This window comes from Passer domesticus, chromosome 3, assembly GCF_036417665.1.
Source record: "Passer domesticus isolate bPasDom1 chromosome 3, bPasDom1.hap1, whole genome shotgun sequence".
Classification (NCBI taxonomy): Eukaryota; Metazoa; Chordata; class Aves; order Passeriformes; family Passeridae; genus Passer; species Passer domesticus.
In genome coordinates, this window is record NC_087476.1 from 91,631,781 (window position 1) to 91,658,679 (window position 26,899).

Genomic DNA, 26,899 nt, shown 5'->3' on the forward strand with positions numbered 1-26,899 from the left:
TATAACACAAAAGTTCCTTAAAGTTACCTTCATCCTTTAAACAAATTATATTAGAACACCAGAATCTCTTTTAAAATAGCTGTATCACTTCTGAATCCATTTATTTCAAATTCAAGATGCTGCTGCACACTCCCTTTGGAAATTCTGTGTTTAAAAAATCCCATGCCACAAAGTGAAGAATATGATAAAATCAGTTTTAAGCAGCTCTGTCATGCTTGCAATTATTTGCAGTGCCAGTTTGTGGTGTTAGTGCCCAGGATGCCAGCCTGGCTGCAATTGGAGTGCCCATCCCTACAGAAGCTGCAGAAAATGCCTTATTGCCTGTGAGGGGGGACAGCCACAGCACCGTGGTGATGGTGGCCACGGTGACCTGTAAAAAGAGAATAGTGAGATGCCATTACTTGCTTGCTCCCCTCCCAAGTTTGGGAGGTCTTTGGCAAAGTCCTAAACAAATACCAAGTTTGTTAATATGAACAAATTGTGCATGGAGAAAGAACAGTTCAAGTATATACATTATATATATGTATACATACGCACATGCCCCAGATAATATTGTTCTTGGAAAATCGTGCTGATACTCAGATTCTCTTCAGAGCAACGTCCTTGATGAGCTTTTCTAAATTTTTTTGCAAGTGTGACCTACTAGAAGCACACCTTTCCTGAGGTGAACCTCATCATCACTGTTGGCCAGTAGCTTGCTGTCTTTGCTGCTGTAGAGGAAATAGGAAACAGCTGTAATTAACAGATATGAATTTATACACCAGAGTCTTCAAGGAGCTGGAATTTACTACTGGTTATGGATAAGTGGTTATGCCCTGGTTAGCTGATGCAAGATTTCAAGTTAGTTTATTATTTCTAAGTCTTGTTTGGACAGTAGTCATTCTGCCCATGATACTTGCAAAGGCATTGTTTTTCCTCCTGTTAATATTCAAGTAAGTTTATTTTTAGAGTACTTTTTCTTTCCATTTTGTGAAAATGTAAACAAAGTAGGATTGACACAGGTTTCCATTCCCAAAAGCCACATAGAACATTTTTTCACACATCACAGCAATTTGAGGCAAAATCTTGTTTTTGTAATGAAAATACAGTTATTACACCAAGCAAGGTTGAATGGTGCAGCTACCTGATGTGCTTCAGGATAAATGGGTTCTTAATGTTCATTCTGGTTAATTCCCATGAATAGCTGAACAGAGCTCAAGGTAGCTTTAAAGTAGTTTGGTGTCATATTTGCTGTGAAACCTTCTAAATGAGAACCTGTGTCCTTCAGGACAGTGACAGGAAGACAGCAGCCTGCTTGCCACTCTGACACCTTTTTTGTAACATAATGCTTTTAATTAATTTCTAATTTTATTTCCTGCTTTTGTTAAGAGCTAGCCACTGTAACTTAATATGTATGATTTTATTACTGGTGCTAAACTTCCCCTGCCCAATAAAAGCTGGACAGGTGGCTAGTCACCATTTTATGAGCAGTTAAACCATTTAGCACATAGTCACTAGTTTTGCATTAGCACCAACCCTGGGATTCATTACATGGTTCAGCAGTACAGAAACCTAATGCATTATGGCCCAGCAGGGTTCACCTCAGGCTGAGTTCTGCTTGAGTTTTCACTCCTGGTATGGATGCAAAAAGTCAACCATCCTGCAAGTGACATGGTTGTAGTAGACAGCTTATCTTTGGGCCAACTCTGTGCATTTGCAATGAATCTGTTTGGTGAGAACTGCTAAATGGCATCAAACCAGAATCAAGCCACTTTCCCCTCCATGAAGGTGCAGATGCAGCCTGGGTGTCTGATGAGCAGGCCTTGCTGGGAGGGTGTTTCCCATTCTGGACTAGTTTAGGGTAGGAGTTTAAAAAAAAAAAAAAAAAAAAACCCCACTCAAAAACACAGAATGGAAAAAACAAAGACAAGAAAGTGTTGATGTTCTCTTAATCATTTGCTCCCCTCACACACAGCAATGAAGCTTCCAGCACTTACTGCTAACCTCCAAGATGGTGTTTGTCATGTAGATATGCAGCCATTAGAAATATGAGAACCATCTGGTTCCTTTCTCCTTGGAGAGCAAACAGCTCTCTGCCAAGGTGGGCCAAAGTCAGATGGATTATTTCAAGATAAAAGGCTTGTTTTCTTTCTGTAGTTTCTCTCAGCCGCAGAAAATAACTGCACCTATTTATTTTTCTCTCCTGCTGTTGTTAAGTATATCTATATGAGGGTCCACCTTTCTGCTTTATCTGTTTGCCCTTTTCACCCCCTCCCTTTTCGTCCACCATGTTCATTTAATTTTAGCTCAGTCCAATATTTCCCTCCGAGAAAAGCAGCAAAATATTCATGTGGTCAATTCTACAGTAAAGGTTAATCTCTGAACTGAATTTTAAAATTTTAAGGAGTATTTCATACATTTCTGTAAGAGTGGATGGGATTTTCAAAGAAATCTGCCTCTCAAATGAGGTAAAAAAAAAAGGGGGGGGCATAATTCTGGAATGGATGCTGCTTTCTAATAAACTTCTACCCTGAAGAAAGAGGAGTTTTCTCAGAAACATGACAACTTTTCAGGGCAGTGTTGTTCTTTAAGATGACTATATGGATACTCATATACACAAATTTGGTCTAGCAAATAATTTTGTCTTAATTTTTTCCAAGGGGAAGTCTTGAAACTTGCAGAATTTCCTTTGGGATTTTGGGGTTTCATCTGCTTCCTCTGAGGCTCCTTTGGCGATGCTGTGTTCCTTCATCCCCTGGCAGCCCCGTTTTGGGAGAAGCTCAGCCACAGGCACAGGACTTTGGGATAGCAGCAACATCCCCCCAGCAATCCTGTGTTCTGGAGAAACAAACAGCACAATGCCAAACTTCCAAGAAATTTTCAAAAAAGATCATTCTCTCTGGCAAGCAGAAAACAACAGCTTGCAAGTTAGAAATATATGTATTGACATTTGATTTCTTGCTGCTCAAACATACTTTGGGGTTTCATTTAGCTTGAGCTCAACTGCTGGTTGTTTATACAGGCTACTGGCTGTTTACATTAGGTCAATACACAGGACAGGCTGTTTATACCGGACCAGCAACAAATTCCACAGCACACTCTGTGTCTAGCACTGCTGCTTTTTGTATGTGCAGAGCTGGAAAGAAATAAAAAATTCAGCTCTGAAAATCAACAAGCAACAAAACCTCCTATGTATGGACTATCCCTTGCCTCAGAAGTGACCAGCACCATCACTATTTAGTGCTCTTTTCAAAAATATGCAGTGCTGAGAATAGGATCAGCACAACAAGAATGGCAAGAGATGGGGAAGAGCCAAGAAGAAAGTGAACAGTCCCAGTTGATGTTTGTCTGCAGGGTCACAGAACTCACATTTGTGAGCACTCGGTGCAGTTGCACTGAGCTCACAGTGTAGCTGGTTCCAGCTCCACACGTGCAAAGCCTCCTATGTTTAATTGGAATGTTTCTCTTCTGGATGACTTCATGGGCTGCTCTGACAGAGCTATGTGCAGAGCTGGGTTCTCCTGCCCTGGGTGAGCAATGCTGTTTGTACACTTCATGTAAGTGATAAACATTTGCAGTGCTACTAAAAAGCTTCTTGGCTACAGATCAGTGGGATCCTGTCAGGCTGTGGGACGAGGTAGGCGTCTGTCCTGCTGCTTTCAGCAGTGCTCCACTGATTCAAGCTGCCAAAGTCCATCCCTATGGGATTCACACAAAGTCAACAGTGTTGAACTTGATGATCTTAAAGGTCTTTTCCAACCTAAATTATTCAGTGTTTCTCTTTCTGGAGCCCCATCTCCACACAGACCACCATGGCATTCCTCCTCTCTCTCTGCACTTGCCCAGGAAGGGTGCTGCTGGACAGAAGACAAGGGGGGATGCCCATCCTTAACTTGTTAGTCCCACTAACCCTGTTAAGAGAGGTGCTGACTATCCAGATGCTGCTAGGGACCTTAATTCTGTGCTGAATGTGTATGGATCCTGGAAGATCGGAAATATCTCTTTATTTCTGGGAAATGCAAGCTTGGTTTTTTTGCACACTTCAGCAGTTTTGTTCTCATTTGACATCTAACTCCAAATGCAATTTGTCTTCCTTTTGATTTGGGGCCTGTGTCTGCCTGTGTGCATTCCCAGCTGTGGCCCTCAGGAAGAGCACAATGAGAAAGGGCATAAGGTTGAGTGATACCCACCCAAAGGGGAATGGATTCACCTCCTGCTAGTCAGCTCTGGACCCCCAACAGCTGGTGAAGAGAATTTCCTGTGGGTGGTTCTTCCTACTAGATACAGAAATGAGCAAAAAGCACATGACAGGGGTCTCATCCCACCTCATCTGTGGGCTATTGATTACAGAGGAAGCCTAGATGTGTAGATGGATTAGGTATCTGGCTTCTCAGTGCCTAAGAAGGAAGAGGACTTTCATTCCACCTCTCCCAGTCCTTTCCAAGTGCACCAGCCTCACCAGGGCTACCAAGAAGGGTAGCAGCAACTGCATTTTGTGAGGATGCATGCACAATTTCCATGAGTTATAACGTTAATGCCACATTTTATTAATAAATAAATGAATAGCTTCAGGAGGGTGCAATTGGCTTAGCATCACATACTATTTCTATCAGGTACTGGAAAGCTGTTGGGGCTCCCCATGCCTCCCCTGGAGCCAGGACATGATTTAATGGACTGTCTCCTCTCAGGGCTGGCTTACACTTAATTCTGAAAAAGAAATTATTGCCATGCTGGTATTTCTGCTTTTCCTGCAGTAATGTCATCAGGATGAATTTAATACAATATCAAGGTTGTGATGAGGTTTTATTTTTTAAGTGTACCCTTCTTCAATGTCCTGTCACTACAGGACTGGGTTAAAAGTCACCTTATTTGGCAGATCTCTCGAAGTGAAATAGTTTTTCTTTATCTACTCTTCGTGTGGCCATTGCTAATAGTCTGAAAACTCACCATCTTGTGTCTGAAATCTTCCAGTTAAATGATAAAAAGAGGCTGCTCATGAAATAGGCATTGTTGGACATATTCCTGACAGTTGCACAAGAAGGGACTGGAGCTTGCAAAGAAACAGAAGCTCTTAAATTTTGGCAGCATTCAGTAAACTCCCTCCCATTAATAAATAACTGACATAATTTCCAACTTTTTACTCCTTTACAGATGCTTTTCACTTGGCAGCTGGCCTCATCCCAACCAAGTCAGGAGTAAAAATTCATGATGATTTCAGCTGGCCAAAGGGTCAGGAGGCTGAGGATGGATATCTGGATGCTGCAGCACTCTGGGGAGAGCAAGGAACAGCAGCCTCTCCAAGAAGCCTCTGTGAGTAAATGGCTCAGTCTGATCTTTAAAAGTTTTTCTCTGCATTTTAATCTTGGGCATAGATTAATCCCATGATAATCTGCTTCCAGCCCTGCTCCACAGACTCTCTGTGCTCATATTTCATACTAGGGAAAACAAGCTCCACAGTACATGGCAGCTGTGTGGGTCAGGTTTGGAGGGCTGAAGAGTGTGCATCCAGGCTAATCAGTACTTGCCAGAGGGGTTAAAGCAACTGTACCATTCTTTATCGTGCCCCTAACTGAACCCCATCAGCCCAGGAATCAGCAGGGAGGTGATGCTGTTTAGCTGCCAATGCTGCATTTGCACTGGGGCTGCATCCATCTCTCAGTCTCTGCTGCCATCAGTAGGGTAGAGGTGTGCCCCTTGTAGCTCATAGACTCTATAGCCATGTGGAGCACAGAATAAAAATCCCAACCCCAGTATTTAAGCTTCAAATTGTAACCCTGGTACCATTTGTTCCAGTGGTGGAAGGTAGGCAGGAGCAGCACACAGGCTTGTGGAGGGTCCCTGCTTTTCACTAAAATTCAGATCTCATCTCAGCAGTGTGGCACTTACTGGTAAAAACCCATGGGGATCTCCTGTGTGCTGTGCAGGAATGGGCATGAGCTTTCTTGCTGCTCAGGGAAGTTTGGGGTAGCTCAAGATTTGAAGCACCGTAGGCTGAAGCAGAAGTTTGCCTTTAGCAAAGGCGCTGCTGCTTGATAGGGCTCTGTGCCTGCCTGTGTAATCCAACTGCTGCGCTGGTTTTCCAGCAACAACTTTAAATGCCATTCATCAATAAATCCATTGGGCTGCTTGGCTTGTATTACATGCCACTGATTAACTACCATTAAATTAGCAGTTAGTGTAATCAGATATAAACATTCCTTTGTGGCTAAGCTGTTAAACTTTTTTTCTTTTTTACAATTGCATGTAACACATGTCGGCACGAGACAGGCTCAGTAATTTCACATTACTGCAGCTAAATTATGTTTGTGGGCTCCAGAAACGCTTCTGGTGCTACCAGGCTCGTAAACACCTACCTGGCAGGGAAAGGCTACAACTTCTGCCCCAGAGCATTCAGGGTTTAACGGGATTCGACGTAGTACAGTGAGTGGATTTATTACATAAATATGTGCCTGGGCTATGGGCAAGCCATTGGTAGGAGTTCAGAATTTGATTTCCTGACATTGACTGCTGACTTTCACTCTGGTTCACATAATTAATTGGTGTAAGTCAGCATCTAACTCATTACAGGGAGACATGAAATAAAGGTAGGTAGTAGCAGTTTGAAAGGAAAGGGGTGTGGCTTTCAGCTCTGGGAACTCCAGGCTGTTGTAGTCGAAAGTGGATTTTCTTTTTTCAAAAGGAGACATTTCACAGGTATTGTTTTGTATTTGATGTGTAGTTCTGTTCCCTCTCCATTGCTAAGTTTCTTTCTAACTCTTGAAAACAGAAATTAAATACACACCTGCAGTTATTCTTATGCATCTGTGCAATACAGAACATAATTAAATTATTACTGGAAGCTGCTATTTCAATGCCAGAGTTGCATCATAAAAAAAAATACCCACCATAATCCCTATCATAGCATTTTGTGCCCTCATAATGCAAGAAATAGCTAGAATTTGCAGCCCACTCAGAGCACCTTCAGACAAAAAATGTCTGTGGAACAAAATTTTTTCAAATATTTGGGTGGTGGTGTTGTTTTTTTTTTTTTCCCCCTATATTCATCTGATTATGTTTTTATTGCTTAGATATCACTGTATCAGCTTTTAGAAAAATTATTATATGCTTTAAATTGTGTGCATGATCACAGGTGAAAATTTATAACAAAGGTCTGAATAACTTAGGATTGGAAATCCAACTACTAGATTTACTCAGCTGTTTTAAAAATTCAGTCTTCTCCCTTTAAAAAAAATGGCATTCAAAGCATTTAACTCAAGTGGTTGAGAATAATTTTTTTTTTTACATTGTAGTTGTACTCTTTGGAAGTACTGTATGGATTGTTAAACTTGGATAATATGTTGTGTTTTGCTCTCATGGAAACCTGTAGTTTCTCCAACTATGTTCAGACAGCTTTCCTGCATCTTGGAATGGGAAAGCAAGAGAATTCAGCTTAAATGCCTGTGGTGTCTTACATTATGTTTGACTATTTGACAAAACTTATGATACAAAAGACTTGGGTTTCTAAAACCTAATAGTGGGTTACCCTCCAAATATATTCTCTCTTGCTCTAGGAGAAATGGAAATTTATATGGCTGCTCTTAATATTTTCTTCAGGGGTGCAAACCTGTAGAAACTGGATTAGTGTGTTGACTCCCTCAATTAACTTTAATCTAATATCCTGCCTATTTAAATTAGTGTAAACATTGGTGTATAGGGCTAAGGGAAAGAGTTGAACTGAAAAAGATTTATTTAAGGATTAGTGTAGTAGCTAAATTAGAATTAAATCCAGGAAGTAAACATCCCAGCAATGCAAGTTGTGGGAAACAAGAGACCACAGCAAAGATCAGTGGCTTGAAACAATAATGTGCCACCATGGGAAGAGAAAGGAAGAAGAGGAGAAACAAGTAAATCAAGCATTACTGTACAAATAAGACTTTAAGCCTATTACTGCCACACAGGTTGTGGGGAAACTCCCAATTAAATGCAATGGAAACAAACTTTTATCCTTTTCAGCTTTCTCCTTGATTTGCTCAGTTTAATTACACTGTGGTCTGAAATATCCACAGCAATTAGAGTAAAAGGATAAATTTGTAGAAGATTCCCTGAAGGTAAAGAAATTATCACATTTGCTGGCATCAGATTCACTACAATATCTACTGAGGGTTTGTTAGACCCTTTGGATAAGAAAATGAGCAAAAAAAAAGCAGTTCACTCTCTGTTAGGCTGCACTGGGAACCAGATATGCCTGGAACATAAAATCATGAATGCTTTCCCAGACCTAGCAGAGATTTTATCTCTGTTCTGTCCAGCCATGGCAATGCTTTCAGGGCCAGCACGCAGCCAGCCAGGACTGGCTCAGCAATACCACACTTGCTGTAGTGAGGTGGGGTCAGACTCCTCTCCCAGGTAACAAGTCACAAAACAAGAGGAGATTGCCTCAAGTTGTACCGCAGAGGTTGAAGCTGGATATTAGGGATATTTTCTTCACCAAATGTGTCTTCAATGATTGGAACAACCTCTCCAGGGAAGTGGTGGAGTCACTATCTCTGGAGGGATGTAAAAGATGTGTAGATGCTGCACTTAGGGCCATGGTTTAGTGGTGGACTTAGCAGGGCTGGATTAATGGTTGGACTTGGTCTTAGAGGTCTTTTCCTGTTGGAACCCAGGACATCCCTCTGGATGCCCTGGATGTCTCAAAGCCCTGGCAGGGGCTCGGAGACCCTGGCAGGAAGCCAAAGACACCTGGAAATTTGATCTTAATTCATGGAGCAAATTGCCAACCTTATATAAAGAATTACAGGCCACAAAAGTTTAAGTAGCATAGTAGTAGGAATTACAGGGTGAAGGGAAAAATTTTGGAGCACTGTACAGGGGGGTTTTGAACCTTGTACAGGGGGTTTGAAATTCTGTACATGGGGGTCAGGAGTCCCAAGATGGAGGGATTTGGGCGTGCCCTGTCCTTCTTCTTTCTTCTCCTTGGCATCCATGTTCAGGATGATGTTGGCACGTGTGGATTGGTTCATGGTGAAGATACACTTGCCAACAAGGGTGAAAAGTACTAAAAATTGAAGGTAAATATCTAATACATAGTTTTCACTATAAAAGACACAACCGCCCCGTGGGCGGGAGAGAGTGCTTTGGGCTGCCTTGCCGATCAGACCTCGGCTGGGCAGACAGAAAAACTTTGTAGATAAGGAACAATAAACTCAACTGAAGACCAAAAAGCAAGAGTCCAGACTCCTTCTTCAAAGCGCAGCCTGCCCAGAACCACCTTTTCCCGTGTTGGGGCAGAGACAAGTAACAGCCGACCCCGACATTTTCCAACCTTAACAATTCCATGGTTCCGTGCAGCATCTGGGACTCCAGGAGTCCTTTGTGAACCAAAGGCTAAAAGGAGAAGACTGTGTTTTCTGACTATTGAAAGCTGCCTTCCAGATTTAAAATAAAAGCACTAAACCTGCTCTTGATATTTATTTAGTTGTACTAACTTGGATAGAAACATGCTATCTACTGAACTACCACTTTTGGACCTGAATTATTTTTGCAGTTTGACTTGCATGTCAAACTTGCATGTGTCTGCTTGATCAAATGCTACTGATTTGGTGACAAAAATTCAGCCTGCGGTAATATGGCTGGTGGATGCTCTAGCTGAATGATTTATAAATTAAGTAAGGGCTTTATTTTTCAAAAAATACAGTTTAACTGATTTTCTTTCTATATACCCGATAGCCTTAGCAAATGTGAACTATTCCCTTTTACCATTGGCCCTTATTGGCAGAAAAATCAGCCCACTGCTCCAGTGCTGCCAAGGAGCACAGGAGTCCCATGTTAAATGGTGCTCTGCCCATCAGCAGCCGAGGCCACAGCACTCCAGCACAAGGAGGAGGATGGCTTGGATCTGCAGGCACCCGGCACGTGTGGGGCAGCCTCTTCCAGCAGAACATACAGATTGCTTCCCAGCCACGTATAGAACTCATTTTTTAAAATTGTTTTGGCAGTTTCTTCGGGCTTTATACCCCCAAAAGACTGAAATGATCCAGCCAGCTTATTCCAAAGGAAAATGTCTGAATTTCAGCTCCTATGAGAAATTGTCTTGTAAAGGCAGGCAGCTTAGTATTCCATCTTTTTGACTAAAGCAGCTTTTAACAAGCTTGTTCTTGGCAGAAGGTTTTGGACTTAACCATGACTGAAATACATCATGTGCCTTAAGAGCATGCTTTGTGAGAACTGCTACCCTGCTTGGCAGGGGATGTAAAGAAGCACTGGTTCTGGGGTGACCTGAACCCTCATAGTGTGTCTTCTGAGAGGTCAGCAGGGAGGAGTAAAAGAGTACTGCATCACTCTTCATGGGACATCTGCTTGCTGGGCAGGGGAGATAGTTTGCAGGGCTGTTACTCACAGGACACAAAAACGTCACTCCACAAATTAATAATCCTTGGTCTAATCCTCTTCTCTGCCTGAGAAGAGGAACACCCTGAACACCCTGCCAAGCAAACCTTCCACAGGTCCCTTCTGGGTGGATGTGGATGACAAACATGAATGCAACAACTCCATCTTCCTCACTCACCTTAAAAGGCACAGCCATATCCCCAGTGTTAAACATGAAGCAACAAGTTCTCTGGGTAAATGCTCAGTCCAAGAGTGTGCTAATAAACTTCTCCAGTCATGTAATTGAAGCTTTCTTCTGCCTGATACCTGTTTCAGCTGGGCAGCTTGGGTTTTAGTCTCCAGGGTATTTTTAATAGTCTTGCCTGACTGGCCCTTAGTTAATGGGTGCCACTGTGGTCCTGGGGTGTCTCAGCACAAATTGTGTGATGGAAGTGGTGTGCTGGGGCCAGAGGGGTCAGTACCCACCCTCAGGGCTGGGAAGACCTCCTGTCCCCCCTGCCCCGCCAAGGCTGTGCTGGCCCAGCCTGATGCTGCGAGGCACCGGCTGCTCTCGCGTCCCGCCACGCACACGCGAGAGAAGGCAGCACGGACAGAGAGGGTGGAGGATGGGGCAGAAGGCCATCAGCCACTTTAGGGGTTTGCTGCTCTTTTTCCCAATGCATGGTGCCTCACTTTGGTAGTAGTGCCCCTGGGTCAGCCACTGATATCTTCTTCAAGGTAAGCAGGTCCATACTTTTCTGACAGCGCAGGAGGTCTTGGGTCTTTTATGAGAATTCTTTTATCAGATGGTGGTGAAGAGATGTCATTACATAAGCATGAAGTGGACCCAGTCTGTGCAGAAAGGGCAAAAAATAGATCAACTTTCAATAAGCAATGGAACTAATTTCAGCCTGCTGAATTGTGTTACAAAGTTCTAAAAAGTTGCAAGAGGCCTGTAGTTTCAGATGGGGTATAAAGAGAGAGTACACAGCACTTTTCAAGCCTGAATCCTCTATGCCTGTCTCTGAAAAATCAGGTCTGAAGAGCTCTCAGATGGAATATTAACCCTGAGATGTTCACTGGGCCAGTCTGGACCCATTTGCTGGTGTCCTGAAAGGCCCCCAGGAACATAAACATTGGGAGTTTGTATTATCCAGACTAACAAGAATTTGCTGCCTATACTAGTCTGTCATCTCACCAGCTTTACAGTAGCCTGGCAAAAAGGAGCTTTTGACTTGCAGAAACTTTAGGCTAAGCTGGGGCCACCAGCCCTGGTTGGTATTTGCCAGTGCTGGTTCTCTGTATGGCCCCACCAGTGCTCATGCTGGTGGGGAGAGCAGCAGTGAGGGGGGGAGGCTGGGGCAAGGGAAGGAATTGCTGCCTCAGTGGCTGGGCTCATCTGTGCTCATTCACAGACCTTACAAACATGCTGCCTTGATGCAACTCGGTGGAGTTTTTTCCACTGACAGAAGATTTTTGGAGCAGGTCTTTGTCCAGGATCAGCAGGGAAAATGCCAATTTACTTGAGCTGTCTTACTGCCCATTGCAAGAATCCCACATATAAAAAAGAGATCATATCTGAGCAGTGGTTTCCTCCTCTTGTTTAAACGAATTCAACTGCTCAGCTTCCATTTCCCCATCAGAGCTCCACATCAGCCAGCCCTGTTTGTGCAAAAGCCAGCAAAAATGTTTCAGCCCGTGTGGGGTATTAATGCAGGAAGCCAGCACTGGGTTGGTTCTCCTTGTTCCTCTTGATATAGAATTTCACAGCCTGGGATATTAGTAAATATTTATGTTTAATTACTTTCACTTAAGGAAAACAACTACAGCCAAGAAAACTACAGAGCAATTTAATAGGTTTTAACTTGCCACACTAAACTGCCTTCTTAAACATAATGAATTATATGAAGTCATTCAGTTTCAGACTCTCTTAAAGAGGTAATTTAATTCAAATAAGGTTGCATATTACTAGCTTCAGTGTCTGAAAACATTTACAGTGCCAGTAACTGTTCCATTGCCCTGAGTTATTCTGCAGCCTGAGAGACAATAGCAACCTAAGCTTAGAAAAGCGTGCTGTGGTTTGGTGTAACTGATAGATGAAATTAGGTTCATTGCCTCAGGCAAGAAGTGCCAGGTGAGTGTGTTGGAGTCTCCTTTTACATAAGACAGTCTATGTTAAAACAAAACCAGGAAAGTAAATACGACATTAGCTGCTCAACAGCATTGTTAAAAATCTTTTCCATGAGAAAGCGTTTTACAAAAGGGCTTCTTCCTTCTGGTTCCGAGACACTAGGCTGCCTTTCTCACATATGGTTATTAGCTTCAGGTATAAGTCCTCTGGTCCATTGTTGCACTGTAACATAAAGATGTTTCTGTTCCTTGGCAGACCTACAGAGCTCATATTCAGGGAGAAAAGAGGGGGAATATTGGGCTACCTACACAACTCTTTTTTTTCCCCCCTGACAGGTACCTAATAGAAGGAACTAAAGAAATACCTGTACTATTCCACCCATAGATCCCCAGCTGCTGAACTATGTGTAGGATTAGAAATCAGGGCATTTTTTCCCTCAGAAGACAAATGGTTATCATTGGATTGAGTTTGGCAGTTAAGAGTCAGAAGGTCTTGCCACAAAAGCTATAAAACTTTGTGAGGCTTTCAGTGTCCTTTAAGTGGTCTTCCTTTAAAGTAATTGCATACTTTAAAGCTCCTTATGGGGCTTAAGGGCTTTATTTGCCAGGACAGTTGCACACCTTGTGAAAAAAACCTGTAATCGAAATCCCATGCTTGGTTCTGCCAGCTTTCCAGATGTTGATAGCTAAGCTTGCAAAAGCTGCTGGATGTTGATTACTAAGTATGTACTCTGCAGGTATGCCTGTCAACAAGGTAGGCAGAAGATACTGACAGAAAGCCCCTGTATTCTGGGTATAACTCCAAACTCACATACACAACTCACACTTCACAACTTTGCTTCTCTGCTAAAAGCACATGTAACAACTGCAACACTGAGCAAAGATTACTGTACTAGAAAGTGCTGCAAGTGCAACAGTCCCCCCACAAAAACACTGCCATCATCCTTTAGCTGCCCACCATGACCAGCTGTGGAGATAATAATTTGCCTGATTTTGAATAGGACTTGTGAGAGCACACAACCTTCAGTGGAACCAGCCTTGGCTTCAGAGCTTTTGAGGTCCCCGTGAAATCACAGTCCAAGGTTATTTAACACCATGTTTTCCAGTCATCTCCTCGTTCAGACAGCATTTCCCATCTATTATTTGAGAGCACAGTAATTCCTCTTGATTCATAGTCCAGTCTTGGAGCAATTCCATGCCTTTCAAGCCAACTGATTGAAGAGTGAACCATTGATCAGTGTCTATATGGGTAAAACATGGTATGTACATGTAAAATCATTAGCTTTTGGATTGCTTAAAATCCTTGAAGATCACAGAATAGTGAAGAGTTTCCTTCTAATACTTGTGGGATAGGGACTGTATCCTTCCTGGAGTCACACAGCATCTACCTGAATGGAACTGTAAGTGCAAACTATGTGCCTGCTAATTTGTTCTGATTGCAAGCTCTTCATGTCCATTCACATTCAGCTAGCTCTGACTGCTGATTAATTATGTGCTTAAAGTTTTGGTCTCATAATACAAAAGTCATTCCTGGGAGAACATTGCTGAACATGCCTGATGAATGTACAATATCTTCTTTAAAAGAAGCGATGTATGAAGTTGCTCAGGTGCTCTTACAGAGGACTTCTGATAGGATTATAAGTGAGCATACAGCAATGGAAAAAAATATTCATTAGAAGGGATTACATTTAAATCTTTCAAGATGACTGGTGTATTTTCCCTTTTAACTCTGACTTGCGTGAGCTGTTGAATGGAGCTCAGAGATTATTTCTTGTCAGAACCTATCAAAAAACCTTGAGATCACTAAGGCATTTGAGCATGTTGAACGTGAAATTTTCATTGCCCTCTATGGTACATTTTAACAATGTCTAAAAACCAGTATACACTGCTAAGAGTACTTAGTCATCCTTTAGGAGAACTAATTTCATTTAAGCTCATGGTCAGTAATCAGTCTGGAAATGAAACCATTAATTTTAATGCAGTAAGTGCATGTATACATTAAATTTTATTGCTTTGTCTGAATTTTAAAGGGCAAAAGTAGGGCAATTTCAGGTCAGTGTAAAGTTGCAGGTGCCTGTAATTTACTGCTCCCTTCTTAAGAAAGGAGAGCTCAATGTTTCAAACGTTTAGTCCTGCATATCAGTGAAATAAACTTCCATGATGTATATTTCAGGAAGATTTGGATCAAGCTTTTGGACTACACCCCACTATTTATGTGTGGGGATGCTCTCACTTAAAGACACAACATGTGTAACATGCACAACAGGCATGACTGTGTGCTGCCACTACAACCAGGAACAGCAAAGATTTCACGAGGCCTAAAACTTGCTACCCAAGCTTGATATACCTAAAGATCTATTGAGCCAACTATAAATACATTAAAGAAAGCATAATAATAAGAGTGCAACTAAAGCCAAGAATATTTCCGTTTTTTCAAAGGCTTCCAAACATTTTATATGTAGCAAGATCATGTGCAGACTCAAGGCATCACATTTCAAGTTAAAGTCAGGCATTCATCTGTAACTTGGAATATATGGGTTGGAATCAAACACAATATTTTCACGTTACTTGAGTTTAGGCTTTCTTTGTGTTTTTATGTTCCTGTTCAAAAGAAAGGAAATCCTTGATACCAAGACAAGTAATCTATGTTCTGAGCCAATAAATCCTCAGGGAATTTGAAACAGGTAGATTGTAAGAGGCCCCTTTTTGGAGTCTGAAAAGCAATGGGTGACACTGGACCAATCTTAATGAGAGTTGCAGGTGCTCAGCTTTTAGGAAGAGGTCATTTCCTGTGTGTTGGCACAATGACAAAGATGGAAGATTGAATGGTTCTTCTGATTCACAACTCAGTAATACAGATTTCTTAACTGGAAACGGCTGGAAATATACCCTTGGAATGCTCTTGGTGCCCTAACACATCCTAAACACTTAATGCACATCTCAACATCATTAAAATAATAGATGCAAATAAGAACCTGCTAGCTGGTAATCAACAACAGCTCCTCTCCCAGTCCTTATTGTTTGGTTTCATGTTCAATACAGATATCCTGTGGCTTTGTTGTCATCCTGACTGCAGGGAAAAAAAAAAAAGAAATAAACCCAAAACCCCCAACCACCAGTGGCAATGCATGTAATTTTTAAGAAGAACAATTAATTGGGGGGAGACTGGACAGCCTGAGATATTTCTCTTAACCTGCTGGGAAAGCAGAACTTTGACAACATGTCCAGCTGTGGGCTGGGCCTAAAACAGCATCTAAAATCACCTAAACTTTCTTGTTTGTCTCTTGACCTCTGTTTTTGTCACAGCCAAGTGATTCAATACAAATTCCCTTGAATAAGCATGCAAGTAAAACCAGGTATTTACATTTGAAGTGGATCTTCATTAAGGTTTCAAGCTGTCAATAGGACCAGCACAGGAAAATGTTGTTATTAGACCCAAAAGTCTTTAAGGGAATGTGTGAGAAGAAAGGCTAATATCAGGGGACCAATAATCTGTTCCTAGCTGGCTTTTAATTCCACTTAGCAAACATGAATGATTTTGAGTGTTGAATGAAGAAGCAAGCTACAGAACCTGCACCAGGCATTTAAACTACAGCTGGCTGGAACACGATTTGCCTGAAGGCAACATTTTTAAGTTCAAAGGTAAGCATTTGGCTTTTTATAGAGAAAATTAGTTGTACAACATACTTGATTGACTATACTGCTAACCGGTCCAACTTTTAATTTAAATATATTAAAAAAATAACCCTTCTTTCACTGACAGTGTGCAGTTTCCTAGAGAGCTGCATAGTTGCTAGTAAACATCAGTCCTCTGGGCCAGATCTAGAAGACAGAGGTCAGAACTTCTATAACTTAATATTTTCCAAGGCACCCTAAAGGCTTCCTATTACCTTCCCATGTAAATTGTTTACAGCCATCTCCAAAGAGGAGATCTCCTGCAGGACCTTGACCATGCCCATAAACTGATAAAAAACCTCCCCCCGGAAAATGCCCCTGGTGAGCCTCATCATAATATTTTATTGTCTTTGATCTTAAGCATATACACAGGGATCCTTTCTGGCAAAAGCACAGGCAATAAATAATGCTGAGCAAGGAGAGGTCTATACATTGAACTTATTAAGCAGTGATGGTGGCATTTTGTGGCTCTTCTTGCTGTTGGAATAAATGGAGCTTTCTAAGGTTGCTCCAATGTCAGCACACTTTCCTGCAAAGCTGTCACATAGCATTTGCATGCAGTTTTGGACCTTTTAGTATGGCTTGCTTAGGTTTTATTTCTCATAATTGTGGGGCTTTTTTTGTTTAAGTAAACTTTTTTAAAGTGAGGAAAGCCTATGCTTTACAATGGGGTATTGAGAACCATGTGTTCCATGGTACAGAAAGATATGTTATGATTCTTATCTTTGTGAGACTGTGAAAAAATAGTTCTTTGTCCTCAAACTCATTAAAAAGTTATTTAATAAAGAACTTGAAACCATTATCAATATTTACAAAAGAAATGCTTGAGAGCTGAGTTATGTGTTTTGAAATTCACAGAAGGCTCAGTGCATTGAAGCAACAATATATGTGATAGGAAGTATAGCTGACATTTCCCAAATATAAAAACCAGATGATGGAAGGTTTAATTTCTGTGAATTGGAGCAGTAGCTGAGAGCCTAATAATCTCTCATGAATATTTTCAACCCATTGGGGTGCCCAAAGAACATAAAATTCCCAGCATTTCTGTCAAAGCAGTTGAGATCAGTGTGGTTTTGCCAGATTCAGAGGTGGCTCCAGAATTAACCTAGATTTGAGGATGTAAACAATCTTTAAATTTTTTGGGGGGTTGGTGTGAGGGTGTGTTGTTTTATTTTTCCCCTAAATAACAGCCTATAATGTGAAGAATCCTCAGAAATCTCTTTAACCCTTGACCCAGGGTGCCCAATCCCTACTGGCAGGTCAGTGCCCACCAGCCAAGGCAGCAGGGTGCTCCTGTTCCCGTGGCCATGTGCTGAGCCATGCAGCTGTGAGCACCCTCACTCTGCAGCCAGTGCAGGGCTTGGCTGGTCAGGCAGAAACCCACTGGGCATCTCCCCCCATCTGTGAGCTCATGCATTAACTGTCCTAAAGCTGACACCAGCAAAATGGACTTTAAAGCCACCTTCAGTGTTGTTAAACCTTCCCCAGCTGCTGGAAATGCGAGTGCTTTGTGTCTGTTTCTTTCATACATATTGAATCAGGGACTGACTAATGCTTTTATGTAGCAGCTGATAAAAAGTACTCCAGTACAAAATAATTTCTGTAATAATTTTTAATACTCAGCCCATTATGAGTATTTATGGTGGAGGGAAACTGCCAGAGTACTCCAGAAAGAAATGAGGGACAAGGGCTAACTCTGGTCCCTCTGGGATTCAGATATGTAGGTCTCCTGGATTGCAGGACAATCCTAACCACCAGGATTGGAATCAGGACCAAAAATACTAAGCACCAAGTTAGGCAGTAATAATCACAGCCTCAGGCATCAAGTCTGTACGTGTGATCCCTTTTACCCATATACTAACTATTCCTGAATGCATACTTAAGTCTGAGAAATTCCTATACGGGGTCCAACCACACACACAAATATTCAATTAGTAAAAGCAGTTTTGTGGGACATTCATCCACATGATGCATGAAAATTCCAAACTGTTTGTGAGGTTGTTTAACATGATGCAATTGGTTTTTATCAATGATGAAGTGTTCATGTGAGTGTACTTCACTGCTTATGTTAACAGGGCTATATGTTCCCTAAACTATGCCAACAGTTGATTTAAAAATAATCAGGCAAAAGACAGGAAAACCCCACATAATTTATTTATAATTTTTAATTACACACCAGGGGCTTTAAATTTATACTTTAGCAGGCTTGAAAATAGTCTAATTGGAATGAAGGGACAGCAAAAGGGTCACGAAGTAGATGCAGTGACCAATATCATATCCAAAGGCAGGAGCCTGACCACTGGGTGCTTTAGTTTCCCCAGAAGTTTCCAGCTTGGTCAATATATACTCTTAGGCTGAGCTTTCAGCAGTAGTTGGATGAAATCTAATCCATACATCTGGAAACAGCCTGTGTATCACAGCGAATACGTGCAGAGGGGGCTGCTCTTGTATTTGTGTCCCATGTGTTTGCTTTTATTTGATTTTGTATTTGGGTGGGAAAGGGAAAGAGGAAATTCTCTGACATTTTCACATGCCTTTTTTTTAAGTGACTCTGAGAAACAATTCAAACATCTTGTCTATTCAAAGGAAAGGCTGTAAAGGGACCTGACATCTTTCCCTTTCTCTCACAGAAAGTACTGTATTCCCATCTCTAGAAACCACTACTGCAATTATCCTGCCTGCCAGCATCCTTGGAGGCAGATACAAAAGGCACAGGAATAAACTACAGATCTAGGCCATCCTCTTTGCCATGTCTTTGTGAACTGGCAAGACAGCAAGAAATCATCTTCTGAGTACAAAATACTCTGCTTCTGCTCCTTTCCATTGTTCTGTGCTGCTGGAACAACTAAGACTCAGACAACCTCCTTCTGTACCTCTCCAGTCTGACCCTTTTATTTCTGTGCTGATTTCTATCCAAAATTGTTTAAGTCCCCTAAAAAACTGCTACTGCTGCAAAGGATTTTATGGCGTGGCAAAATATCTGCATCTGTATCTTCTACAATCATGCATAAAAACTCACAGCTCCTAAATCTCTTCAATGCTATGTAAACAGATGAATTAAAATAAAAACATTGGTGGTGATTAATTATGCCTGGATTAACAAAATGCCAGCCTTTGCTTATTGTTCTGGGAGCAAGGAGGAGAGGAATCAGCACTGCCCTGCTAGAAGTGGCTTGGTCACTGCATGCAGTCATTGCAGTCTGCAAAGGAGGAGAGGACGAGGAGGAGGCTGAGAGACTGCCATTTTCTCTCTGACAGGAGTAATGATCAAAAGGGGTGACTGGAAAGGCTTCATGAAGGAAAAACAGGGTGTGCTGGGAGAAGAGGTGAAGATGGAAAAGACAAGACCTCAAGCAGGGCTTGAAGAGATGAGTGGTAAAGACACTGTGGAGGCAGCCAGACATTCCCCCACTTCAGGACAGTCAGGCAGGCAGAGGGCAGCCACTTCCAAGGAATGCTAGGGCTCTGCCTCAGTGGTTTGAAGTCACATACTTGAGTTGTAGTCTTTCTTGCTTTAATTCTGCAACTGCTCAGGGCCACAGGTTGACTAGAATTCTGATTCCCAGAACAAGCTCCCAAAGCTTATATTTGTATGGAGAAAAGTGATGGTGCTAATTGTGGAATGTACCAATTTTAAGCCATAAATTCCAAGACATTTAGTGACCTTCACATTTGCATGACTGCACACTATGCTTGTGTGGTATCATAATCACTGCAAACATTACCATGATGTTGCCTGAACATTTTGCCTTCCACAACAACTGTGTGAGCCATGGCCACAGAGAATTGTGGCTTAGAGTTAGAGGCTTAGGAGCACACACAGCACCCATCTCTGCCCTCTAAAATTGCTCCTGTCCAGTGTGATCTTCAGCAGAACTCCTGGTTCCACATGCTGAGTGATTAGACCAGTGATTCTGAAGGTGTTTCTTCACTTCTGAGCAACTCCTCATTTGATGTCAATTCATAAAGCTCCACAAATGAAGCCCATTCACACTGGGAGCCCACCCCCTGCATTAAAGTATTAGGTTAGTGTTTATTAGGCTGACCAGATGTCACGTGTATGTGTGTGTGGTTTTCCATTTCAGACTATGAAAAGAAAGAAGTAAAAGCAAGAATCCCAAGAGTGCCTACAAGCCATGGAGAGCTTGTTTGAACGACAAACATGGGGATAAGGCAAGGCAGTGTAATTGACTGAGAAGGGAGAGCCTTGGGGTGTCTTCTGGGTGCTGCAGGATCATAGGTACGTCACTTCCCGTGTGCATGTGGACTTCCCACCTGGGGTGTGATGCCTTCCAATTCCTCTTGGGTATTGAGCCCCACCTACTCCTCTGGGGTTCCAATGCTGGTCACACAGGGCAGTTTAATGTAATATAAATCATCAAATGAAAGAGGGGATTTAAAAATAATTTCTTTTGTTACTGGTACTTCAAAATACTTTACAAGCCATATCGAGAGGATTTTAAAAAATCTTTCTTTATGAGTTGCTTTCTTTTCCAGAATAGTATCCTTGGAAATGACCCACTGGGTAAAAACAAAACAATACTAAATCCCTGTGAAAAGCAGCCATTTGAACTTCCATGAAAGCCATTACCTTCAAAAGCCTGCGCTGTGTTTGGGTGGCACTGTGGAGACGGAAGGGTTGGGACTAAGGGGACAGGAGGTGCCATGGATCGCCATGCAGAGTGCCGTGAGTGCATTTGTCTGTGTAGCAGGCTCAGACACAGACCTTGCAGTGTGAGCCCAGGCCAGTGCCCGCTCAGGGTGCTACATTTCACATCAGCACAGCTCAGTTAAGACACAGCCACACAGAAATCAGTAGGAAGAAGAAGCCGCAGAGTAAACAACTGTCCCACTTGTCCAGGTAGCTGCTTGTGTCTTTACCCCTTATTTTAAGCACCAGATAAAGAGACCACTATATTCACATTGGCACCCCAGCTGTGCTGGCAGGTTTTGTTTTTCCAGGTGCCAGGCACCACTCAGGAGCTTACATCCTCAGACTAATCGGGCTTGAGGTTTGTTACCATGCCATGCTAGTCAGACTGAACACATAATTTTTAAAATGTCTGAGAGAGGTGACGCCAGAGTTTTTGTCATGTCCTTAGGGAAAGATCAGGAATGGAAACTCACTATGTTTTTTTTTAAACAATTACTGGAGGAGCTTTTGGAGATACTAGTCAGAGACTGGTAGAGGGGCCATGCCATGTGGGAGCTCACTCTTTCCTCCTGGCATAACTAACTAGGGGAGCTGAAAAGAGCAACTGAAAAGAGTCAAAAAGTACTTGGGATGCTTGGAAATGTCTGCCTGTTGTCTGACCACCTACCCCCAGCTTTGTTGAGAACACGCCCATGTGCCAGAAGGAGCAAGAGAGCTGCTGTAGGTTTTGAAGCCACTTCCCAAGCTGCCCTCATACTTCTCCATATGGTCCTGCCATTTTATTAAATTCTTCTGGAGTTGCTCCTGACCTAAGCTAAGTACTTTTCTATTGACATCAACTTTTGCCACTTCACTATTCACCCCCAGGTTATTAATAAAGCATTAAACAATATTGGTCTGAGTCTCACTCTCTAGGGCACCTCATTATTAATCTCTTTCCCTACTAGAATTGGCCATTTATTCCACACCCATTTATAACCAGATTTTAATCCATGACAGGACTTTACCTCTCACTTTGTGGTTACCAAGTTTCCTTAACAGTTTCTTGTATGGGTGTTTATCAAAAGGCTTTTGAATGCCCAAATAAATTATTTTCTCTGGTTGTTCTTTACTCACTATTTTATTAAGTCTTAAAAGTGTAAAAGGTCTGACTGGCAAGATTTATTCTTATAGCAGCTATGTTTCTTTTTCTCTTTTGCCTGAGACTTGATATTTCCCTGCAGATTGTAAAATATTTAAAAGAGTGACCCTCTAAATCTAGTGGCTTGAAGCAGCACCAGATGTGTTGTCAATGTTTAATTAAAAAAAAAAGCGAATGTAATATACTGCTGACTTTCTCAACTACTTCCTTGTAATGAAGTTAAGTTAATAATGTAAAATTTCCATGAGCTCGTCTGTCTGTGTAAATATTTACAGGGTCTTTATCGCTGCAGTACCAGATTTCCACATACATTAACGGAGTTATCCTTATAACACCTCTCTGATACAGGGAAGCTTTAATCCCAGCCGCCTGAAGAGTCAGGACACACAGACATCTGGCACATAAAACCTGAACTGCTGCGCTTTGAGAATAACAGGTTAGGAGATAAAACACTTTCTCCCACTTACAGATGCTGTATTCATGAAAAATGCAAGAATCATCACAATTCACAAACGTAATGAAAAAGGCTCAGTACCCCAGTGTCTCTTCCCAAGCTCTCTAAACTCCAAAGTTCATTTTTCCCTTTGGAAAAATGCAGAACACTGCAGGTAAAATCCAAGGTTTTCTTTATTGCAGGCTATCTGAGCTCGTAGGTTTTTGCTGGCTCTGCTACTGACCATTTATTTTGGACTCATACCACACGTCCAGTGTTTCATTGTGCATTTTTGCTCCAGACAGAACTAATACAATTGGCTGCATCTCAGCTTGCTTCAAATATCAAGGGAGTGTGTTTCCTCAGAGAAAAGAAAGAACATCAGAAAAAAGATCCTGTAAAACACTACAGAGATTGTATGAAAACTTAAAGAAGGCTACAAAATGTACATGTGCAAGGGTCCACTGCTGGCCCCACATCCCTGAGGAAAGAGAGGCTTTCTACCCTTCCCTGAAAGCTGAAAAGTCCTTGGCAAAGCAGGGAATGAAGGAGAGGCTGGCCATGGAAGACCCCTCAGCGGAAAGGCACACAGTCCATAGACTCTGCTTTCAAGAGGCTTCTGGCCTCATGTCTGAGGATGGACTTTACAAGAAACTCTTCTTCCACATAAGCAGCCAGAACAGATGACCAGGAATTCAAAAGGTTATGATATAATCTAAAATTTAAAATAGAATTAATTCCTTAAGTGTCAAAGGGGAATCATGTGAGCACGGGACAGTTCTGAAAGAACAAGCTTCCTCAGCAGAAACTGAATTATTCCAGCTGCAAGCTTCCATTTGTGGTTTTTTGTTGTTTTTTTTTTTTTGAGATCCTGAAGCTACCTATGCTTGAAAATGTGGGACTTCTTTTTTTGGGCCTGAAGTCAAAATCCCTTGATACCAACAGTGGGACTCACTTGAAGATGCCTGCTGGTGAGAGCGAAACAGGGATAATGGGGCTCAGCACAGCAAATTTCTTTGACTCTGTAGAGAAGTAATGCCCAAGGAATTGGGCTGGGAGCAGAAGGGCACAGGGTCGTGGGCATTTGAGGTGGATCCTGGTTGGGTTTGGAGGCAACTCCCAACTGTCTTTCCCATCAGCCATTCCTGAAACACAAGCTTTGCCTGCAGGATGGCCATGGCTCCTGCAGCAACAAAATTATTTCCCCAAGGAGCAGCCAATGTACTGCCATGATCTTAATCTTATTTAGTGTGGTAGCATGGTTTTAATTTTTCCGTGTTTGATCTCTCAGCTCTAGGAATATTGATAGAAATAGGGGCTGTGAGGATTAAATAAAGAGCAGCTTGTTGCATATGAAAAAATACCCCTCAGTCCTCACTTTCTCCGCAGTTATTCAGCTTTTCCAACAGCGTTGCCGAGATAAAAGGCTTGCATGTGAGCAGAAGTGTTAGTAAGGGCTGTAATGCTTTCAGCGCAGTCTCTTGCAAAAGGGCCTTGGCTGCGGGAGCAGATCCCGCCTGCTCCCAAACCTCCTCCCGCGGCGGGGAGGCGCTGGGCATGCAGCAAAGGCTGCTTCCCCTTCTGCCAGCCCGGGCTGTGGCCGCGGCTCGCTGTTGGCTTTAGCGGAGCTCTGCTGATGCACCCGTGTGGTCCTCCCTGGCCGGCGGATGGAGGAGGAGGATCGCCCCTCTCCGCTCAGCCGGGCCGAGCCGGGCCGAGCCGGGCCGTGCCCCGCGGGCCGCCCGCCTCGGCATCACCCCGGCACCGCCGCCCTAATCAGTGGCAGGCCCCGGGCGCGGGGTAATTAGAAACATCGAAGGGGCTTTCTATCTTTTGAAATCTGTCTCTCAACATCAAAGTGCTCCGCGCAAATCGTCCTCCAGAGGCCGGCTCCCATATCTAAATGAGTGATGTATTTCATGGTATCTGTAGGGAAGGATATAATGAAGAAAACCGGCTTTGAGACCGAGCATGATGTGAAAAACAGGTGACCCGCTGTTACGGAGCATCTGTTTTGCAGTCCGGTTGTGTTCCTGTAAACTGCACAAACACGCAGGGTGCGCAACCTCCGGGGCGCCCGGGGATGCTCCGGGGAGAGCCCCGTGTCGCTGCGGTCCCTCCTCCTCCCTGCAAGGAACGCGGGCACTGCCCCCGTCTCGGGGAGATGTGCAGCTCCTCCAGACCCGCGGGGCAGTGGGTACCATGCGAGGTGCACAGCAGAGCAAGACCTCTCTTCTTTCTCTCCGCGCTGGCCCTGCCGGGGCCTTCAGCTGCCCCCCGGGGCTGCAGCATCCCCAGGGCCACACTCCGCTCTCGTGGCGGGCACGGCCTCTCGGAGAAGCCGGCTCCTTGCTCCATGAGCCCGCTGGCCTCGGGTCACCCCCGGTCTGGCCTGTAAACAATATTCCGCTGAGCTCACCCCGCTCGCTCGTAACCATCCCGGGGCCGCCGCCTCTATGGGCTTGCACAACCGCTCCGGCCGACGCGGCTATATTCTGACTCTTATCTGTGCAATAATAAAAAGTGTTGGCTCGTATCAACCAAGCCGTAAATCTAGCCGAGCGGGCATGTTTCAAAGGCACGGACAAATCGCCGTGATTTCCCCGGAGGACGCGCAGGACGGCGGGCAGCGGGAAGAGCGCAGCGCTGGCCCCTCCGCGCTGGCTTGGCCTGCAGCGCTGGGTATGGGCTGACCGCCTGGGTAATAATAATAATAATAATAATAATAATAATAATAATAATAATAATAATAATAATAATAATAATAATAATAATAATAATAATAATAATAATGCACCGAGTCTCTCCAGGAGCCCTCTGCCCTGCCAGAGGCCGGCCGAGGAAGGGCTCGGCAGCGGGAGAGGTCCGGTGCCTTCAGATTTCCCGCACCTACCGCGGGAAGGCAACCCGAACCTTCCGTCTCCTACGGGGGCTGGGGGGGTGGGGGGTCCCGCTCAAAGCAGGGAGGGCTGCAGGTGTCACAACATCTTTGGAAATTCATTTCCTGCCGTTATGAACGCCTTCACTTTGGAAAGAAACCCATAAAAACGGCCTGCTACCCGTCCTCTACACCCGTGAAAATCCCACTTATCGCAGCGGGAATTGGCTGCCTCTGGAGGCTAAAACGCTGCTCCCGATAGGTAAGAACAGAAATGATGAAGGAAAGCAAAAAACCCCAAGCCCCAAAAAGAAACAAAAGACGACCCGAACCCCCAACCAACCCAAAACCCCACCCCATCCATAAAAGCGTCCCCCCGAGCCCTGCTCCTCCCCCGCGGGAGGCAGGTGGCAGCGGCCCGGCGGGCGGAGCAAGTCCCGCGGGGCAGCGCGCAGCGGGATGCGGGAGCGGCGCGCCCGAGGAGCCTGCTGTCCCTTGGGGGCAGACAGCCCCCCCCTTCCTACAACTGTTATTTTTATTTTAATAGGTGATTACGTTCCCTCCCGTCACTTTTCTGCGGTGGTTGGTGCCAGGCTCGGGAGACCCTCGGGCTTGGGGCGCCTGGTCCGGTCTCAGTCCGAGCCTCTGCCCGCCCCGTGTGCGGGGCCGCGGGTGGGCCGTGCTCCCGGTGCCTGCGGAGGGCTCTCGGGAAGCGGCGACAGAAAGGCTCCGAGGCTGCTGGGAGAGACGGTCGGTCTCCACATCCCCTGCCGAGGCTGCCTCCTCCCGGTCTCGCCGCTGCCTCCGGTCCCCGGGCGCTTCCCTGCGGGTCTGGGCGCCGGCAGCGGACGGGCGGAGTCTGAGGGCTGAGTTACCGAGCTCCGTTTTTTGTCAGTGCTGGAGGAAAGGCAGACGATCACTGATCGCTAGTTCCCGGGAACGGTGGCTGCTGTTTTTGGATTTTTTTTTAGTGTGTGTTGTTTTTTCCCCCTACGTCCTCTCCGATGTGTATTACCGAAATGTCTCGTCCCTTTCCCTTATTGGAAATGATTTCCCACTTCTATTGTGGTGAACTTTGCCTCGCCTGACTCTTTACGGCTTTTCTCTTGTTGATGGTCTCTCCTTTGTGGAAGTTTCGCGGGCTGATTGTATTTGTTAATTAGTTGCTAACAGCATCGTAATGTGGGCTTGATGGATAACCATGTCATTAGCGCTTACCCCTGCAATTCACATTTCCAACGGGGCAGGGGCTACCCCCTGCCGAGCCCGTGATTTGTGGCTGCTCTTTCCCGTGGGTGACACGCAGCCCCATCCCCTCTCTGCTCTCCTCCGCGCTGTGCCGCGGCTGGAGGGGGCGCGACCGCTGCAATTTTCACTCGGAATGACGAACCCACAGCTCCGGGCTGCAGCCGCCTCCTTTCGCTTTATTTTGGTGTGGAAAAGACATCGAACCCCTCTCCTTTGTGTGGCTCTGAGGTGGTACGTGGATGCTCGCACAACACACCCCCAAACCCCTTGGCTGCCGAGGAGGGGGATAAGGGCATCCCGCCCAAACCGCTGCCGGCGCGATTTTCCCGGGCTGCGCGGCCACGCGTGGGAAGAGCCACAGTCACCCGCGTCCCTCCCGGCCCGGCGGCAGCGCCCAGGGCCCGCCCTGCCCGG

At 44.2% G+C, this 26,899-nt stretch overlaps 1 long non-coding RNA gene across 1 annotated transcript; it reads left to right on the forward strand.

Annotated features, from left to right (window-relative positions):
- The first annotated feature begins 3,380 nt into the window (after positions 1–3,380).
- On the forward strand, positions 3,381–22,181 carry LOC135297134 (uncharacterized). The gene is made up of 3 exons (XR_010359194.1): positions 3,381–3,536; positions 5,131–5,289; positions 20,217–22,181. It is a non-coding gene; the product is annotated as an uncharacterized LOC135297134 (long non-coding RNA).
- Positions 22,182–26,899: the final 4,718 nt, after the last annotated feature.